Raw genomic sequence first — 7,040 nt, forward strand, 5'->3', positions numbered from 1 at the left:
AAAAACACCCAATATTTCTATATTATTCTGATTTTAAGTTAAGTCCTTATCAGATTCCTGTCAAGTGTTACTACATAATAGTAATAGTCATCATCTTCCCTTTTTTCTAGGAGGAATTGGCAATTGATATCAATAATCCTAAATATCTCAGTAGCTACCTCAGATGACAACATTTTATTATGTTTGCTATAAAAGGTCCCTTCAATTCTTTGCAGACCATCTTTAAATGCTGGTACCATGGGGAAAAAAAACCAAAAGAATAATATCCATGGTAAATAACAAGTAACAGGTATTCTTTGAAACTGATGTAATGAATTTCTAATACTGCATATTCCAGTTAACAAACTTCAATCATTTCAATAGAAATGCTCAGTGACTGGTTCTTCAAAGTGTAATTTGAAAGTATCTGAGAACACTGACTTATCTGAACCAGCCACTTCTGACAACTTTGGTAGGAAAAAAAATGCAAAAATAAATCAGTACTTTTTCTGTAAAAAGTACTTTTTTTTGAAACACTTTCCCTCAGGTGTCCACAGAGAGAAAATGCTGGGTTACAGATAGTTGCTTTTACCTCTGTCAATGGCAGCCTGTCAAGACTTGAACAAAGTATAGGAGAATTACAGTTCACTCAGGCTCAGGAAGGCTTCCAGAGCTCACTGATAGCATCTCCAGCTCTGCGAATGGACCTGACCTTATTTCCAGCTGGCCTGAGCTCTGTGCACACACCCCCTGCACCCACGCAGCCTGCCAGCATCACTGCGCTGCCTATGCTGCTCTCAGGGACCTGTAAGGCTCCAGAGCAGAGATGCAACACCACCACCAGAAAAGCTCTTCTTGGACGAGGCAGAGAAAAAGAAATTATTTAGGCAGTCGGCATGAGGATCAGCATTAGCACGACAAACCCTGTGCTCTTGGCTGCTCTGACCACTGGACAGCACCCCGCATTAACAGGGAATTAGGGTCACTGCTTCCCACCTTACGGAGTGGGTAACAAAGTGCCTGTCCCAGGTGACACATGACAAAAGCGAGACTAGAACTCGGGTCTCCCGACATGATACATCATCTGATTAATTATCCCCTTAGCAGCGCTGATGTCCAAGGTCATGCATTTGATTGTTCTATGTTTAAACAACGAGAACACACTCGCCCCACAGCCAGGCCAGGAACAAAGCTCGGGATTTTTGAGTCCCATCATTACTCTGCTATGTAGCAAATACCGTGCCAGCCATTAGCAAAGAGCACGCCTTATTCCCGTCCTGAAGGCTGGTTCACAGAGAGGACAAAAGCTTGCTACTGCTAACCAGACATTCCTTAACTCAAGTGGTGCTGGTCTGCGCTGCAGTGCCTAACGCTGTTAATGCCAGCACTGCCAGCCACCCACAGAAGGATAAACACCATTGCACACGAGGGCGTTTGTTACAAGAAACAAACAAAATTTAAAAAAAACAGTTCTTTGTATAAATAAACAAACCAGATTTTTAAAAAAGCACAGACATTACTAGGATCACATTCAGAGAGTCAGAAATGTCAGCGTGTGACAGTCTTGGCCAACTTTATTTAGATCTCTGAACATATATTTTTAATACTCTTCAAGCACAGCACCTCCCTTGATCCTGACAAACACTTTTAGTTCCCACAAACCTCAGCTTTTGCCTCCTTGTGACTCTACTGAACTTAAAAGAAAAAAAATTAGCAAGCCAGCACCAAGGTAAGTCCTACCCTTGTAGTTGTGGCTGAAGAGACTCTTCTGGCACAGGAGTTGATGTATACAGATGTTGAGCGCATGAAGAAACAGACACTATAAAGCATACAATCCCTGAATATAGATCACATGACTTTACATATTCACTCCCAAGTTTTAGCATGTATTTGAGAAATACTGGGATGGCTCATGCCACTATGCCATCCCAAAAATCCAAGAAATTACAGAAATAGCTACAGAACCAAAGCACACCATAATTTAAATTTGTCTTCTCCAGATCAAAACACATCATTCTGCAGCAGACATAGGTGCAAAAGAAAAATAAAATATATATAATAAATTCAATTTTGGTTTAGTTCCAAGTTTAGATAAAACTTTCTAATTCATACGAAGAGCTATTACACAGAACTCAACGAAGTCCACACAATCTCAGTGTTATATACAGCATACCTATGCTTTCTGGCAAAGCCATGCTCATTTTCCCTCTTCTTCCTATCTCCCAGTATTATTTTAAGAGCTCTCTGCAGTCAAAAGGTAAATAGAACTAATTAAAGAACAGTCTACCTTTTTCACATTGTAGAATCACAGAATGTTCTGACTTGGAAGGGACCTGCAAAATCACTGAGTCCAACTCTTAAATGAATGGTTCATACAAGGACAGAACTCACAGCCTTGGCATTATTAGCATCATGCTCTGAGCAACTGAGCTAATCTCCTACAGTCACTGCTTGGGAGCAAACTAGAGCACAGATTTCATATGAACTTCAACCCTATCAGTCACACCAAACTCTGCAGAAGTATGAAAAAGTTCACATGTTCAGGGCAGAAAATCTAAGCAAACTTTCTGCACAGAAGATTCAAAATGCAAACACAGCATGATTAGTGCTGGAATTTATATCTACATATATATACGTACACATATTCATATAACAACCAAAACTGACTCCACAACTTTCCTCAGACCGGTCCAATTTTACCCACTTCTGCAACGGTGCCACAAGGTCTGATCAACACTTCAATCAAGTTTGTCAACATACGTCTGTCTAACTATAAACTAATGCAATCATTTTGACACCAAATCATCAAACATAATTTTTGCTGTTGTTTGGGAGGTTTTTGTGTTTAGCAGCAACTTTAAAATAATCATTCAGTTGAAGCAAGAGGACTGTCTAAAGTTTAGTTGTTGAGCACAGGGTAAGATTACATGGAACTTTTTCCAATGACAATGTTGACAGTGTCCTCAGAACTTCAGTGCAAAAGCATTTCTCCTTTCTAGTGTAATCATGAATTTAATTTAAAAAAATCTTTTTTACTGCATAGGAAACACAGCAATTTCACGCTTTCATATTTTGCACTTGCAAGTCTCAAAACTTGTCTTACAGCACAGTGCACGTGTGCAAGTGGCACAAAGGAAAGCAAAACCCTCAACCTGGCTGCTCTACACTTAACTCACTTTGAAACAGCATGTTTGTTACATGTTTTTCTCTTAGCAGGAAAAGTGAGCATGCTTGTGTTTGCAGCTCCTCCTCTTTCAAAGACACACAGCTGCAGCTGTAGTAAACAACCACTAGTCAGGAGCTGAGAAGGTCAAAGTCTGGGTGCTGCATCCATTTCAGCTTTTCTAAAAACAGATTTTTTATTTCAAGAAATTAATTTTTTTACTCACTTTGCAGTTATGTCAAGGGAAGGCAAACGACAATCCTTCTCCAACAAAAGAAACCAAGATACGGTATTTCAAAAGCCACAAGCAAGACACTTCAGTAAGCGTTTTCAGATCTCCATCTTTATTAATGAACAAACACATCATTCACATTCTCCTATTTTACTTGATTCAAATGAAGACTTGGTCAAAACCAACTTTGTACTGATGAGACCTGTTCCACAAAGCAAACAACACTTACTGAAGGAAAGAGCAAGGAGGTTGGCCACGCAGAGAAGTGGTGCCAGCAGCTGAGCAAGGTTCACGTAGGTCATCCAGCAGCCTGAAGCAAGGAGGCTACAGCACTTTATGTCTGGGAATGCTTGCATAAGTGGACATCATGCACCCAGCCATGAGAAAGGGCATTCAGCTTTCCCTTATTTTACAGACCGTCCAAAATCTAAACAATGGGATACCCCAGCAGCACTGAAAACTCCACCAAATTATGCAGGTATTCTGCAACCCGCTGTGCCGCAGAGTGCTCCCAAAGCACCCAGGCGAGGCATTGCCCACCTTCCTCAAATACATGGTCTTTATTTCTACTTAACTGTGGTGATTACCATCACACACCACCTTGGTCTAGGCAAAGAGGAAAACAGTCACTACCACAGGGTTCTGCAGCCCAAGCCCTCCACTGGCCCCATTCTAACATCTCCCAGGGGAAAAGCTATTTCAGCCCCACAATTCTGCCTCCTCTCATCTGGAGTAAAACTGCTCATGCATGTTCAGGTCTGGCTGATCCTGACAGAAACAGCTGGCAGAGGATTCCACGATTAGCCTGTCCTGGAATCTTAAAGTTTATTTTTAAAAGTTGTTACACAGAGTCTTCTTGGGCTGTCGGGGGCCTTTCCAGAAAAGGTTTTTCTACAAGAAAGCAAAGAAAGGCCTGGAAATATTATAATGAACTACTGCTGGGGGGAAAAGACAGAATTAAAAATACATGATTTCCCATCCCCTCTATGTACACATCTGGTATTGCCTCACTATCAGAAACAGAAAACAAACAGTATCTCCCATATCCTAAACACCTTCCTAGCCCATCCAGAATAGGTGGACTCACTCATCAAATGACCTACGACATGCATCTTTGTCAAAAAGCTTTTTTCCCTCCCAGTTCCAGGTACCACGCACAGTTTAAAAAAAAAAAAAGGTGGGAATAAACACTAAAAGAGGAGAGAAAAATAATTAGAATGAGGAAAATGCCACCACTGTTGTTCTGGAGGCAGAGGGGGGGAGCGGGTGGGGGTGCTGGCCCGGGGAGGGGCGCGCATGGGTGTCACCAAGGGGGTGATGTCATCCACCAGCCTCCAGCCCGGGCACCTGCCAGCAGCAGCAGCGTAGCAGCGGCTGCCAAAGCCTCCGGCAGCACGGGGAGGAGAAAAAAAATAAAAAGACAGTGAAAAAAAAAAAATCCGCAATGTTTCCCTTCGCTATGCGCGGTTGGTTTGTGACGATAGGTGACATGCCAGCTTGCAGAGAGCGGTTTCAACTTGATTACGTCCCATTAGAAAGATATTCAAGACACTCCCCCTCTCCCAGCACGAATAATAAATTAAAAAAAAAAAAAAGGCAGCCGCGGTTTATGCAGCCTTACGTCACTAATAAAATGCTCCTATCGCCCCATCTGTGACCTATTCAGCACAGCTACTAATCCCACGCTGCGACCACTTTGCTGTTCCTGTGCATTTCAGAGTTGCAGACCAACCAGAGAGCAGAAAATGGAGCCCATATGCCAGCGCTATATAAAGCAACCTCGCAAAGTTGCCGCGAAAAATCTACCTGCCGTGGCGAGACGAAAAGTGAAAAGCAAAAAAAAAAAAAAAAAAAAAAAAAGAAAAAAAAAAGGTGGTGAGCCCCAAAAGAAGAGTACCATTTATTTCACGATGGGTAGTTAAAAAAATAAACTAGTTTACTGTCTATGGGGAAGGGGGGCTGCCAAGAGCTAGGAGGATTTTACAAGCTCTATACAGACCCCGACGAAGTGAACTTCTCTCCAGTGCTTCCTACCGAAACGGCTCGTACCTCCTCTCCAAGCGCACAAAACATCTTATTTCCCAAGCAAGCCCGTTTGCGGGACTGAATGCCATGCCAAGATCCGAAAAAAAAAAAAAGCCCCAAAAACCGCTGTCTGAACCGGAGCATCGCATCCCTGCAAACCACGGGGAGGAGAATATAAAATAACCCGTCTGGAAGCTCCTATCCGCCTCCCCCAACATCCAACCACCAGCGGTGGTGCAGGATTTTGGGGGAGGCGGACAGGAGCCACATCTCATCCCAGAGGAAATTTCATCCCAGCAGCGGAAAGCTTTCGGAGGGCTTCACAGGGTGACGCGGATGCCATGGGGTAACCATCTCCCGCAGCGGCTCTGGGCTCACGCGTTAGATGTAAATACCAGCGGTTTGCTCCCCAAGCCCCACTTCTGCAAGACCGAGCATTTGTTCCGCAGAAGAGAATTATTTCTCTAGAAGGTAGTACAGCACGACACTCTTGCTTTTTTATTTTTCCCCCCCATAGCGTGTCACAGTCCGATTTTTCTCCCCATAGAGCGTTACGCTCCGGTCTTCCTCTCCACAGAGCGCTACACTTTATACTTTTTTGATATTTGTTTTTATATATTAATTGCCAAGCCCCGAATGCGCACGGGGGCCGCCCGCCCCCACCCACACCCCCCCGGGGACGGCAGCACAAAGGGCTGGGCGCTCCCAGCTCGCTGCTCATCGCTCCCCGCTTATCGCTTTTCATTTCTCCCCCTCGCTTTTTTTCACCGCCACCCCCACCGCTTTTTTCCCCCTCCTGGAGCCTCAGCGGGAAAGTTGAGGGAAAAGTTCGGGCCGGCGCCTAGCACCCTACCCCGGTATCGCTGCCGCCGGGGCACCGGCAGGGATGGAGGCAGGCGGGAGGAGGGGATGGATGGAGCGGGGGAGGGAGCGGGGGAGGGAGGGCACCGCCGTTAACCCCCGGCTCGCCCGGCGGCGCCGGGGGAAGCGGGGGGGCGCCCTGCCCCCCTCCTGTTCTTTAAAATTATTTAACTTCAGCATAGGAGCGATATTTTGTTTGTTTGTTTTTTTAAATAGCGGCTGGCTGGGACAGCAGCGGCAAAACCCACACTCATTAGCCGTTTATCCTGCTAAGAAAGGGAATCGGCACAGACCTGAGCAGAAGCGGCAGAGCAGGAGAAGAAACTGTTTCCTTCCCTGACACAGGGTCCCCGCTCTGTGTCTGTCTGTCCGCCCGCCCCGCGCTCCCCGGGCAGTGCCCCGCGCACTCGCACCCGCACCGGCGGAGGCAGCCGGCGGCCGTCCCCGGGAAATGAATGGGGGCAGCCCGGGGAGCCGCGGCGCTCGCTCGCCGCCGACTTACCCGCGTCACATGATGAGCCCGGGCAGGGTGGGCCGGGGGTGGAGGCTCCCGGCGCCGCCTGGCCGCGCCTCGCGTGGGGCCGCCGCGACACCCCGCCGGCCGCTCAGACAAAGGGTCCGGACCGGTGTCCCCCTCCCCAGCTACCGGCCCCTGCTCCGGCCACGGCGGGCGCCGGTGGCGTCGCTGGCATGCGGCGCGTCCCCGCCCCCACCGGCAGCCGGGCGGAGGGAGGGGAGGGAGGGAGGGGCCGCGCCCCCGCCCCGCGGCCGCCCCGGTGC

At 46.9% G+C, this 7,040-nt stretch overlaps 1 protein-coding gene across 4 annotated transcripts in view; it reads right to left on the bottom strand.

Moving 5' to 3' along the window:
• The window catches only part of KLF12 (Kruppel like factor 12), a 255,665-nt gene that overhangs the window by 226,972 nt on the left and 21,653 nt on the right, over nucleotides 1–7,040 (bottom strand). For 2 of the 4 annotated variants that reach the window (XM_039714609.1, XM_039714606.1), the window contains exon 1: nucleotides 6,763–7,034. The exons of 1 other annotated variant lie outside the window; for it this stretch is intronic. The gene's annotated coding sequence lies outside the window, so the exon portion shown is untranslated. Of the gene's footprint in view, nucleotides 1–6,553; nucleotides 6,739–6,762; nucleotides 7,035–7,040 lie in introns of those variants that run through there. One more of the 4 variants, XM_039714607.1, reaches the window with a different exon arrangement.

This window comes from Passer montanus, unplaced genomic scaffold (assembly GCF_014805655.1).
Source record: "Passer montanus isolate IOZ18808 unplaced genomic scaffold, ASM1480565v1 scaffold30, whole genome shotgun sequence".
In the NCBI taxonomy this organism is placed as follows: Eukaryota; Metazoa; Chordata; class Aves; order Passeriformes; family Passeridae; genus Passer; species Passer montanus.